This window comes from Rhea americana, unplaced genomic scaffold, assembly GCF_003343005.1.
Source record: "Rhea americana isolate MKP2758 unplaced genomic scaffold, rheAme1 scaffold_8, whole genome shotgun sequence".
NCBI lineage: Eukaryota > Metazoa > Chordata > Aves > Rheiformes > Rheidae > Rhea > Rhea americana.
This window is the reverse complement of record NW_028186978.1, coordinates 2,866,258-2,880,452: the sequence shown is the minus strand read 5'-3', so window position 1 is coordinate 2,880,452 and position 14,195 is coordinate 2,866,258. Positions and strand designations below refer to the sequence as shown.

Sequence of the window (14,195 nt, the reverse complement as noted above, 5' to 3'; positions counted from 1 at the left end):
TACAGAGTTTAGCTTGGTTGTCCTATTGCATTCTGACACAAGCTGGATGAGCACACTGTAAGAACACCCGTAATACAGCCAACTTTGGCTAAAATCAAGCACAGAAGCCATGTAGAAAACTAAGGCTAATTAGGACTGCAATGTTTTTGAAGTTTCCATCAAGTTTGTACTACCATGCTGCTCTTCCTGCCAAAACTCAGCAACTTCATTGTTTTCCACAACATTATAGTCCTCCCTCTACAGTCTTTTTTCTCTACCCAACCAATATAGAATTATCTGTTTTTGTAAACTGAATACCTACTCTGTCCTAAATTGTTATTGTCCCATTCTCTGGCCACCAGTGATCCTTCTCTGCTCACATCCTGTCATATACAGTAAGCTCCCTCAGCTATAAATCATCGCTGCTTAACATATTACATGAAGCTCCAAGAGTGAGTTTCACAAACCACACAAAATTCAGAACTTTCATCAAGAATAAGCTATTAAAATCCAATACTTAAGAGAGCTCCCTACTTTGATGATGGCCTTCCTAGGCCATTTAGACAAGCTCTGGTATTACATTCAGAGCATGTCCATATTGTACAATAAGCAGGGATCTGAGCTCATTCTGAATACCAGATTCTGCCACTAATTATGCTGTAAAAGCATCAAGCTCATGTTAAATGACCACCCCAAATATAGAGTTTTCTGAAGGAGGAAAACTCTGAGTGCATCCAAGCCTTAGCACAAGTTTAAACTCCCAGTCTCGTTACCTGAACAAACTGAGTATAGTTAGTGTTAAATAGGGTTGATCCTAGTACACCATCAGACATTTTGGAACTGGCTCCATTGAAGCACTGTGTGGGACACTTACGTTTGATCTCTTGCCTCAGTTAGAGCTGGGGATGTAAAGTACAAGGGATGTAGCTCTAAGCTACATCAGCAAATCTCTTCTTCACCTTACTGTCTCACATAGTCTTCAATGTCTAAATGCACTAGTGGCAAAAAGTTCAAAATCTAGTGTCCATGTAGTCCATATGCATAGATCTAATCTGAAGGGAAGACTTTCCTTTGGTTGAGGAGGATAGGATTAGAGACCTTCTGGGCAGGCTAGACATCCACAAATCCATGGGCTCAGATGGGATGCACCCATGGGTACTGAGGGAGCCGGCAGACGTTGCTCCCAAGCCGCTCTCCGTCATCTTTGAAAGGTCCTGGAGAACTGGAGAGGTGCCTGAGGACTGGAAGAAAGCCAATGTCATTCCAGTCTTCAAGAAGGGCAAGAAGGACGACCCAGGCAACTATAGGCCAGTCAGCCTCACCTCCATCCCTGGAAAGGGGATGGAACAGCTCGTTCTGGATGTCATCTCCAGACATATGGAGGAGAAGAAGGTGATCAGGAGTAGCCAGCATGGATTCACCAAGGGGGAAATCCTGCTTAACCAACCTGATAGACTTCTCTGATKGAATGACTGGCTGGGTAGATGAGGGGAGAGTGGCGGACATTGTGTACCTTGATTTCAGCAAGGCCTTTGACACCGTCTCCCATAACACCCTCCTAGAGAAGCTCAGGAAGTGTGGGTTAGACGAGCGGACAGTGAGGGGGATTGAGAACTGGCTGAAAGGCAGAGCTCAGAGGGCTGTCATCGGTGGCGTGGAGTCTAGTTGAAAGTCTGTGGCTAGTGGCATCCCTCGGGGCTCAGTACTGGGTCCCATCCTGTTCAGCTTCTTCATCAATGACCTGGATGAGGGCACAGAGTGCCTGCTCAGCAGGTTTGCCAATGATACCAAGCTGGGAGGAGTGGCTGACACACCAGAGGGCTGTGCTGCCATTCAGAGAGACCTGGACAGGCTGGAGAGTTGAGAAGAGAGGAACCTCATGAAGTTCAACAAGGGCAAGCACAGAGTCCTGCACCTACGGAAAAACAACCCCAGGCACCAGCACAAGCYGGGGGCCTTGACCTGCTGGAGAGCAGCTCTGCAGAGAAGGACCTGGGAGTGCTGGTGGACGACAAGTTGAGCATGAGCCAGCAATGTGCCCTTGTAGCCAGGAAGGCCAATGGTATCCTGGGATACATTAGGAAGACTGTTGCCAGCAGGTTGATCCTGCCCCTCTACTCAGCCCTGCTGAGGCCGCATCTAGAGTACCATGTCCAGTTCTGGGCTCCCCAGTACAAGAGAGACATGGAGCTACTGGAGAGAGTCCAGCGTAGGGCTACAAAGATGATTAGAGAGCTGGAGCACCTGCCCTATGAGGAACGGCTGTAAGAGCTGGGCCTCTTCAGCCCGGGGAAGAGAAGACTGAGGGGGGATCTTATCAATGTGTAGAAGTACCTGAAGGGAAGGTGTCAAGGGGACGGAGAAAAACTCTTTTCAGCTGTCCCATGTGACAGGACAAGAGGCAATGGGCAGAAATTGAAGCACAAGCAGTTCCACCTGAACGTGAGAATGAATTTTATTCCCTGTGAGAGTGACGGAGCACTGGACCAGGTTGCCAAGAGAGGTTGTGGAGTCTCCTTCCCTGGAGATATTCAAGCCCGCCKGGATGCAACCCTGTCTACCATGCTCTAGGTGACCCTGCTGAGCAGGGGAGGTTGGACTAGATGATCTCCAGAGGTCCCTTCCAACCTTACTGATTCTATGATCCTCACATAACAGTTCAGAAAGCAAACTACAGTGAAGAAAATCTTCATTACTATTTTGTCAAGTTGCAATGTCTTTGAAGGCATTGACTCAAAAAGTTAGGTTTCTTATTTTATCTAGACTTGGTAAAACCCAATCCCCACTTCTTCAATGTCTGACAAGTGTACTTTCAGACTGACTTTCCAAATCAAAAGAATTTTCAAAAAAGTGAGGAGTACAATTTTTAAAAGTGTCTATATGAGTTAGTACCACAGGCCAGTGACGTTCTGTGCAACCTGTGCTCTGAAGTTATACAGGTGTTTTTGAAAAATACCATCAGGATGATCAGCAAATCTGCCTGTTAGGCTGTCAGACTGAAAGCTGGTGATTCAGAAATAGCTTCCTCAGATCTAGAAGGAAAAAAAAGAAGAAAAAAAAAAAGAACAAAAGAAAAAAAAAGGAAGGCTCATGCCATTCTATTTTAAGAGATGCCTGAGACTGATCATCTCTTTAATGACTATTTGCTTTGTGATTTTTGTACAGTATCTTGATCTGCTATTAGAAGTAAAATCTCCATCCATTTTTTGCATTATATTTTGTAGTTTAAAAAGATCTTTGCTATTTATTTGCACTGCAAGGCATGAAAAACCTTAACAGTAAAACAAAAAGGTTCTGATTTAAAGATTAAAAATACTGAAAGCTTTCTGCAGCAGAGTCTTTAAATTGCTAACCTCACAACATTTTCAGAAACTGCTGTAATAAGAGGCTAATATGCCCACCCAAAATCTTGGGTATCTCCCCCCCACACACACACAAAATACATACTAAAGATATGTAAATAAGTCACATGATGTTAAATGGGAGAGAAGGGGGCAYAAGCCTTAAAAAACGGAATTTCAACTAAAACAATTCATAAAATCACCATCTATTTCTTGAGCCACTGTGTCAAAACAATCTCTGCAATAGCGTGTGCCCAGGGGTAATGCCTTTTTGCCGAAGCTCACATGCATCTGCTGCTTTGGATCTTCTGAAATCCACACACTCTTGGCAGAGATGCGTCACAGTTCCTTGGAGCCATCTGATCTTTTAGGAGTACTCTGTGACTGCATAACACAGCATTGAATTCAACTTTCATGGCCAGCATGGAATTTTATAGCAACTCTACAAGAACATTTAAAAATAAAGAGTGATGGAAGAAGGGACCAAACCCAGGACCCACCCCAGCTACAGAATCATGAACCATCTTCACTTCCATATACCTTGCATTCTTACACAAGGACTTTGTTTCAACATTTATASCAGGCATATCTGTATCCTGGAATACTCTCCTGGAAAGCAGATGCTTGGGTTAGAACCCCGTCCTTCTAATACGAGGGCTCAATCCTTATCTTCTATTCATTATATCATTTACCCAGCAAGCAAACTACCATGCAGCAGGTGAGTGTCTGGTACCCTCCACATCTCTGAGTCAAAAAGAATAATTACAGGGTAATGGTAACCAATCTATCGTGATGTCACATACATCCTGGATTCTAACTACAAGAAAGCAGCTTTGTACAGGAGGACCTGGGAGTCCTGGTGAACAGGTTGACCACAAGCTAGCAACGTGCCCTTATGGCAAAGAACGCCAATGGTATTCTGGGCTGCATTAGAAAGAACATTGCCAGCAAGCTGAGGGAGGTGATTCAGCCCTTTTCTCAGTCCTGGTGAGGCTGCACCTGGAGTGCTGGGTTCAGTTCAGGGCTTCCTGGTACAAAAGAGATGTAGAGCTAATTCAGAAAAAGTCCAGCAAATGGCTAGTAAGATGATTAAGGGATTGGAGTATCTCTCATATGAAGAAAGGCTGAGAGAGCTGGGACTGTTTAGCCTGGAGAAGAGAAGGATCCTTGGGATCTTATCAATATGTAAAAATATCTCACAGGAGAGTGTAAAGACACAGCCAGACTCTTTCCAGTGGTACCTAGTGACAGGACAAGAGGCAATGGACACAAACTGAAACACAAGAAGTTCTGTCCGAATACAAGAAAAATTTTTTTACTGTGAGAGTAACTGAGCACTGGAACAGGTTGCCCAGAGAGGTTGTGGAGTCTCCATCCTTGGAGAAATTCAAAAGCTGTCTCGTTAGAGTCCTGGACAACATTCTCTAGAAGGCAATGCTTAAGCAGAGAGGTTGGACTAGATGATTTCCAAAGGCCTCTTCCAATCGCAACCATTCTGTGATTCTGTGAACTGCAGTAGTAACAGCAGTGCTGCAGTCTCAGAAACCTTCAGTAGTAAATCAAGAAAAGTTACCTTATGTTACCACAAGTAGATGAGACTGCACAAGACTGACTAGCTCAGGGAAAGCATTCTACTGGCTCACTTACATAGCATGGAGCTGCATGGCACAGACACATCAGCCCTCTCTGAGATAGCCCACAGACCTCTAATCCAGCAGCATGTAGACACAGCATTTTATCTTCACAATCAGGGCCTAAGGGAACCTTACTGAATTTCCTGTTTTTCTCTCAGGTTCCACACRTACTTTGAATAACACATTGTTTCAGTCAGGTTGTTTCGCTTAAATTGAGACCAGAACAAAACACAGAGATTCTCTATTCGGACCACTTGCATAAAACAAGCTATTAAGTTCMTCCATTAATTCTTCCATCAAGCCCAATAGCTTGTGACAGATGGAATATCTCCTTCAGATAGGCACTTGCCTATCTGAAGTGTGTTCAGTGCCAGAATTGCTCCATATGTACAGTGATATAGACAAAGCATTCTAAAGAGCTAGAAATATTTTATTGTAAAGGACACTAGAAGTATTTAGTGTCAAGCAGGAGGAAAGTCATCAAAAACTCAGATAAAATGGACCACTTATTTAATGAGGAGTATTTAAATAAAATGCTTCAACACATAATAAAAAAGTAAAAATAATCATATTTCTTTTTTTTCCCCAAAAAAAGGAAAATTTAAATTAAAAAAAATATTCTATTGACCAATAGCCATAGAAATAAGAAGAGAGTTTAGTAAACATCAAAATGCATAACCTTCCTACCAAATTACTAAATGCTGCTTCACGTGTACAGGCTAATTGCATTTTATAAACTATTCTTCACTCCAGTGCCAGAATGCTAATAAAATACATGAATGAATCTGACTCACGGGATAACATACTAATATCAAACATGTTACAAAATAAGTAGAAAATAGACAAGAGGGAAAAAGGATTACCTTGGAAAAAAGACCAGTGAATGGGAATAACAACATGTGAAAATGCTGCTGATCAGCGTGATTCCTGATAATATGGGTCATTTCTGACATTCATATAATCGAAGAGTTTTCTGTTTATCACTGGCTAATGACAAATGGACTAAACTGGTAGAAAAGGGCTTCCTGCTATTCCAGCAATTGCAATGCAAGTCTATGGTTTCATATTCAGCTCTGCTGAAACTAATTTAAACCACATTTTTTCCACTTTCCCTCTCCCCTCTTTGGATTGTTTCCAGATTGCACCAATCATGGACTGTATCTGCAAAGCTACATAAGTGAAAGGGTCTAGAGAACTGAACTAATAATGAGAATAACCACCTACATTCCTTCCAAAAAGGCAATGCTCATAGCAGTCCCCATGAAACAAAACTAGAACCGCAGCTTAAGGTAGATCAATAGTTTTAGTCTTAAAACACTCAACTTTCTCTGTAACAATAAGGTCATGATTCTTCACCTACTGGTGGTTCTTGATTCTGACCGTGCAATCAACCAGCTCTGCAAATTGCCCGACCTGAAAAACAACCTTCTCTTTTGAGGGGGGAGAAAGAGGGGAAGAGGGGATCTTGGTTCAGATCACTGAGTTGAATAGCTGTTTGGCAGCAAAACATTTGTTCTAGGACAATAGAAGGGACAGTGTAGTGGCAGGAGCTAGTGCATAAGAACAGAGCTTGCTCATAGGAGCTAAAGCRGTGCTTTTGCGGAATGTCAACACTGCTGAGCTCTGTAAAACACTTTGAAACAGTTATGAAAAATCAAATCACACCAGCAGAATCAATTCTTGTCAATGAGACATGAAAGAACATTTTAACTCTAAACATGGATATATCAGTTTGACGTGACTCTGCATTCTGAATGCATGCTTCTTCTAAAGTGCATCCTACAAACAGATCTGGGATTCTTCTTTCTTGCATTAGTAGTTAAAAAATGTTATGAAATTAAATGATGTCTTCAGCTAAAGCTAATGGGATGAACAGCATGAATTGGCCTTGATCCTGGCTGAAGTACATTCTTACTAGGATTATCATAGCAGATCTGCAAAACATCTCTATCTCAGATATGCAAATCATAATAAGGTACATGAGAGTTCTTGAAAATGAAAGCATTCAGTCTGATTTTCATATCCCAGGCCAAGTTTGTTGGGATTTCAAATACAAAATAATCTTTTTTAATCAAAAGCACTTTTAAATATCATTAAGGCATTTATGGAGTACAAAACAGTGTTTAGTTTGCAGTAGTGATCATCACCCACTTTGTTACTGAACCTGCATGTTCTAAGTACTAAATTCACTGGTAAAGCCTCAGAAAGGCACCTCTGGTGGAACCTAGGAAGAAAAGGCAACATTCACCCAGCTTTTTCCTTGCAACAGCTCTAACAATGTTGGAACAAATCTTGCTTTTAATCTGAAAGTGTCTTTAAAATTTCTTAGAATCCCAATAAAGAAGAGCAAAATCAAACCAAACTCATCCATTCTAACTTGGAAACCTGTCTAACTTGCCTATAGCAGCAAATCACAAACTTCTTAATATGGGAACCATCTTCACAAAATCAGTCTTTTTCTAATCCAAAAGTTGGCATGTGCTTATAACTTTAAAAGGATCTTGTGACTCTGATTTCAAAAACTCATATTTGAGATATAAGAAGCCACATAATGCCTTTTTTCCCCGTGTCCTGTTTCTACTGCATATCTGGATTCACAGACTTTTGCTGAAGATCAAAGGAGTATGGCATTCCACCTAGACTCTGGTCTTTTCAGCAAAACTTTTTCCAGAACTCATTAAAGTCTTCATATATTTCAATATTTCTTATTTACTGTGACATCTTGTTACATTTTTCATTTCAATTAAAATAGAAGACAGACAGACTTCCTGGCCTTTATCCAGCTATGAATTTCTCATGTATAGTCTACTTTGGACCAAAATTGCATTTCAGATGTTTTCTCTATAACTCAGGAAAAGCTTCTCACTATTTGATTTTCTTATGAAACATTTCAATACAGGCCTGCAATTAGAATCTATCCTTTGGAATCAGTCAGTAGGGAGATCTACAAGCTGTTTTCCTCCTGGTTCAAATATCAGTGGTTAAAGTCAACAATTTTACAACAAAAGCATAGTAACTGCAATTTTTTATATGAACTCTGAATTGAAAACACAATTTCCACAATTCACTGCAGCATCAGGTTCCTCACAAGAGAGCCTGCTGGCTGCTGAGGATGTATGTCAGGTTACTCTTACATTTTAAATACATTTTCAGACACTTCCTTGCACTTTTTCCACACTGCTAGCAAATTTATGTGTTTTTTCTCTTCTGGGACACGTTATACCATAACAGAAAATATCAACTAAACCTTATAGAATAGCACACAGTCTTATTACACTATAGAAGAAAATAACAATTTCTTCTAATAGCAATTTTACAATTCCAAAAAAAAAAAAAAAAAAAAAAAAAAAAAAAAAACTGGTGGGATTGAGGGGTGCAGGGAGGAACTTATTCCTTTCAATCCTTTGGAAAAGTACAGCTAAATTGAAGAGAACAGATCTTAAGAAATTTAAGAAGCTAATTATACTATAAACAACTAACAAAATCCTTTGATCCTTTGAAAGTAGTAATAATGTAGTAGTCATAATCTTTAAAACCACAAGAAAAGTAAGGTCTGAAGGAAAAAGATAGCTTTAATTAGAAAAACTGATACAGAATAAAGTATGATTAGGATCTCTGTCAAAGGAAAATTCAGCAGATAAATTCAAATGGTTTATGAGTGTCTTCTCCTGTGAGTTCTACCAGTGGTTAAACCATATCACACCATCTTCCTGCCAACAGCTTTCACTGCTTAACAAGTATTGTTTAATCTCACATGAATTCATAATTACAATAAAACTTGGACATAGCTGCTCTCACTTCATTTCCCTTGGGTTTTGCCTCCCCTTATGTGATTTAATGAGAAGATTATGCTCATTCAGATGTGTCTGCTTTTCGCAGCTTTCTCAGTTGGTCCAATAAAAATATTGTCTTTCTTTCCAAATTCAAGTACATGAAAGTAATTAAAGTACTAAAACACTTCTGTAAAGCTGATTTAGTTTTGCCTTGTGCGTTGCTGTACTCTTTTTAAACCTTTCTTTAGCTAACTCAGATCCCACTTAGGCATGTCAGCTTTAGACAATTTTTACATGTTTCTCACTGCATCAAGGTGCCTATGCTGAGAAAAATAAACCCCATGCCACCAAAACAAACTAGAGATAGAGACATACGTTGCACTGTACTCAGACTCATGTGGAAACATCCAGTGAAGTTGGAATAGCAAGTCTAAAGGAAGGGAAATTTTAGCCCATTCTCCTGTAAGGAAAGCTAGACAGAAGCAAGGAAGAGAGAGGAACATGTGAAAGACATAGTAACAAAATTAACTCATTTGGATAGTCTCTGCAACAGAATACAATTCTGATGAGTCTCTGCGTTAGGCTACATAATATATAGGAGCATAAATTGGAAGAAGATATAACACAGACATAAAATCAAGATCAAGCTGTGGAAGAAAAGTACTTAAATTGGAAAAAAATAAGTTTTTGATTCTTCTCAAGTCTGATCAATATCTCTGCATCATTTTGTACCATTTCCTTTGGTATAAAGCTCTCACTTCATCCAAAAAGTATTCTGTTGTCTATTCTACAGCAGTTTCTGCCAGGACAAGGACTTTTATAGACGTATTTTGTACAGCAGCTTGAAAGTGGTAAAGAAACTTCACAGATATCTGTCCATAATTGCTCAAAATACATCAGTCAGCATAAGTCACAATTTTCTTCATACTTTCAGGTTGAAACAGGTTCACTTATTTTTGTTTTTAAATCATCTAGTTAAAGATGAAATATTCTTTTATTCCTTTTTCTGATGAGATCCTGATTTCCCCTAGCATTTCCCCCTTCAAGACTTCTGAAAATGCTTGTCTTTCAGACATCTGTCCTATATTTGCCATTGTAAAGAGTGAGACAAAGAATGCATTTCATTTCTTCAACAATGTCAAGCTCTTCTGTGTCTGAATGATTCTTGCCATCTGTTGGAGACTCCTGCTGTCTCTTTCCCAGAATCTCTCTTGTTCAGGACACAGTGGAAATTATTCTTTACACAATTTTACCTCTTATGTAATTATTTTTCCTTTTCATTTTCTATCTTTACCTTCCCTTTACTTTCTGTGTTATAATGTCAACTTCATTCTGCAATTTCAACAGTCTTCTTTTATTGTCAAGATATCTCTTTTTTTCAGATATAATTTGCATGTCCTTCTTTACATACATTCTCCCATCCCCTAGTCAAAAAAATCAGTACTTAGAATTTATTTTACTTATGTAATTAGTGCATATACAATTTATCTTTCAACATGTAGCACTCTCTTTCTCTTTGCTTTTTTATTTTACTTGGATTTCATCTAAGCTTGCTGCACTTAAGAGCTTGTGGTTTAAATAAGATCTTTAAAAGTTGTTCATACGAGATTTTTAACAATGCTTATCAGTGTGTAAACTATTCAGACACAAATCACTTGCATCTATTTCAAAATTGATAGTAATAAGTTATTTTTTTGCATTATTACCTTAGGCATAAAGAACTATTATACTTTGATTGTCAGTTACTACTCAGTTCCATTTTGTCTCTCACACAATGCTGAAACACTTAGAATATATATTCTAATGCAGATACATTTTTATCCAAATAATATGCTAAATAGTTACTGTAATCAGGGTACCTAGTCATCTTTCCAAAATTAAATTTCCTTAAATGATGGGATAACATTTGCAATTATAACCAGTTCAAAATTATATATGTTGATGTAAACATTCCTGATAAAAAGAGTGTTCATAATTTTATTCTCCAATATAATTTGAAGCACTAAACTGAATATTTGAGATTGCCATACTGAAAAATTTAATCTTGTCTATTGGATGTCCAAAATGAGACTTTCAGCTTTCACAGGCACTAAACACTCACAGTGCACAAAAGTTTAAATTAAAGCTACACCTAATTAGAGGTGTATTAATCCAAGAAAATACACATTGGATGCCTCAAATCAGGGGTCACACTGCATGTGGGGATGAAAAGGTAGGTTGTGGGATAAATGGCCAAATCTTCCAAGATTACTGAGCATCAGTAAACCCCATTCAAAACAGTAAGGGAGGTCGATGTCAACTACCTTTTCAAAAGCGTTAACTTTCTTATATTTGGAATTTCAATCTTAAGGTCAGACAGTATCTCTGCTGAGAACATCTTTTAAGCATGTGCTTAAGTGCTTTCTGAGTGGAGATGAATTTAGCATTTGTTAAGTGTTGTTCTGAATACGTGCTTTTCCTTTCTACATGTTTTACAAATTTGACCTCTGTGGCTCCTTAACATTTAATGTGAGCCAAGGCACACTGTCATAATGAAATCAGAAAAATAAAACCTTGTAAATGAGATGTCTGCAGAAGAGGGGGATTCCAAACTCTGTGGGACAAGGAAAGTGACATGAAAGAATTTAAAGCAATATAAGAAATGAATTGCCAAACACAATTTACACATCTTTAGTCCCTGCCAGGATTGTCCTCAAATGCACATATTTCTTTGTATCTTTTGAGGTACACTAGCACAAAACCACAATAATATTTCAAACTTCCACTCAAAGTAATACCTAAAAAAGAAMAACATCATGTACACAAAATATATCAACAGCTTTTGATTAGCCCAAAGCTTCTGTTTGGAAAGTAATCATTTATAATACATTTCTGCTAATGTATTAAATAAGTAAAGTATTTTGGGATTAGTCAGGAGTAATTTTAGGAGTGACTTCATGCAAAATAAGTTGTGATCAATAAGAAGCTTATAAGAATCTCATGGTTTAAAAGTATTTTTTCTTAAGTTTCAGGCTTTAGAGGTTTTATGAATAACTCCTCTGCAATCAAAATGTTCAGTGCTTCTTATCCTGATGTAAGCAAGCTACTTGTGTGAACAGCTGGATAAAGCATCCCAAATGCAGACAGGTAATGATTTCTTAGAGCAGAGGTTGTTAAGCATTTTCATAGTAGAGACCACATCTGTATGGGTTATCACACACACTCCTTTTCTCCTAGTTGTCATTTTGCATGCCATACTGCAACTGCGTAACACCACTGAGGCAATTACAGCATTGCTTTTTTTCCTGCTAAAACAATGTTCTTAGCGATTATATTATTGTGATGGTTTGCTTTTATAAACTCACCCAGCTATTTACCAAATATCAAAGTTTTTTTCAGTGATGTACACCAGGTAACATTTTCCATTGTCTTACAACTAGAAAGATAATCATAGAATCAGTAAGGTTGGAAGGGACCTCTGGAGATCAACTAGTCCAACCTCCCCTGCTCAGCAGGGTCACCTAGAGCATGGTAGACAGGGCTGCATCCAGGCGGGCCTTGAAGATCTCCAGAGAAGGAGACTCCACAACCTCYCTKGGCAACCTGGTCCAGTGCTCCGTCACTCTCACAGGGAAGAAATTCATTCTCACGTTTAGGKGGAACTGCCTGTGCTTCAATTTCTGCCCATTGCCTCTTGTCCTGTCACATGGGACAGCTGAAAAGAGTTTTTCTCCGTCCCCTTGACACCCTCCTTTCAGTTACTTACATATATTGGTAAGATCCCCCCTCAGTCTTCTCTTCCCCGGGCTGAAGAGGCCCAGCTCTTACAGCCGTTCCTCATAGGGCAGGTGCTCCAGCCCTCTGATCATCTTCGTAGCCCTTTGTAGTCATCTTACACCACTTAAACATTCTTTTAACATATACCCATTTTCTTAAAAAGTAGCATAAAAATATACTGTTTCACAATTTAAATCAATTTCTAACTTCTAGAGACTGAGACTTCCTGAGGAGCAGGTTATTTTATAACCATCTTTCTCTGATCTTATGCCAACTACTACCACTCAAGTTATTTAMCAAAAGAAGTCAGAGATCAGTATTTAGTTTCTTGCTATCTCCCATTTATATTCACTCTCTATTACAGAAATGCTAAAATTATATCCCAGTCAAGTAAGAGGGACAGATTCTTCCCTTCTTAGCTACATTGTTATGTTGATTATACTGGTCACTGTGTAACGAGCAAGTGACTATGGATGAAGAAAATATTCTGGAGTGGTACAAGATTAGTCAGAACTTTCATCATGCTTCATGACCTGCTCATTTTGTCTCTTTATTCACTATATCATTGAAAAACAAGTATCTTCAACCATATTCCCACACTGCATGGTCTGGTATAGCTGTATGGCTGAATTATCCCATTTACAGCACCGCAAAACCAAAAATATGGTATCTTCAACCATATTCCCACACTGCATGGTCTGGTATAGCTGTATGGCTGAATTATCCCATTTACAGCACCGCAAAACTGTTAGGTCATTTACCTCCTAAAAACATGCAGATTTGGTCCAGTCAGAAGATTTTGCAAATTCATGTCAATTTTAGCAAACTGATTTTGCTTTAAAACACATTAGAAGTCACAAAAAATGAATACTCTTTCAATACTTTGAAACAAGATGTTCCCATTGATTAGTACATATATTCTCCTGTTAGCAGAAATACCTGCTTAAAGAATAAAAGGAGTTTATGGTATGAGACCACGTATGTTGAATGGTATTCACATTTATAACTAGAAGTTACCTAGAATTTATCCAAAGATGCCAAAAGGTGCTACATGAGTTGTTTTTGAAGAGTTTGTGTCATGGGTAACATGAATCTCCCACACCTGTACTGGAGTGTAACAAAGCTTTAATGTGTATGATGTAAAAGCGCAACAAAGGACATAAGATGGGTTATTCTATTTTAATTCAGAAAGCATGAACACATTCCAGAGCTAGAATATTAAAGGTGTCTCTAAAGGTTTGCGAGATCCTGTATTCACAATGAGATAACTTCTTTGTAAACTGCTGAAAGAAGACTATTTGCCTACCTGCATATAAGTTTCAATTGTTAAATAACTGCGTTGGGTAGGACTGTTTAAAATGCCAAAGAGCCACAGCCAAGATTGATGCAGCATACTTTATGTTGCTGATTGCCTATGAAAATTAAAATTGAAGTCAAGCTCATTGAGCTTGTTCAGCACATCTTTTCTTGGCTTGCTTCTTAAAAGTAACCTATAGTTAATCTCAGTCTGTCATTCAAAATGTTTTCCTTTGAAATTTGATTTTCAAAACACTTAAGATGAATCAAATAAAAAGTTTTTCGCAAATATTGTAACATCCAGCTGACCTAAAAGAATCTGTCATTCTAAAACTGCCAAAACCAAAACTAAACACCCAGCTAGTACATAATCATAATCTCATTATTAATCTACCCCTTTAATCAGCAACAAGTTG

The 14,195-nt window shown here is 38.6% G+C and overlaps 1 protein-coding gene across 4 annotated transcripts in view; it reads right to left on the bottom strand.

Moving 5' to 3' along the window:
* Positions 1 to 14,195, bottom strand: part of CORIN (corin, serine peptidase) — a 146,320-nt gene that overhangs the window by 95,614 nt on the left and 36,511 nt on the right. The window lies entirely within an intron of this gene.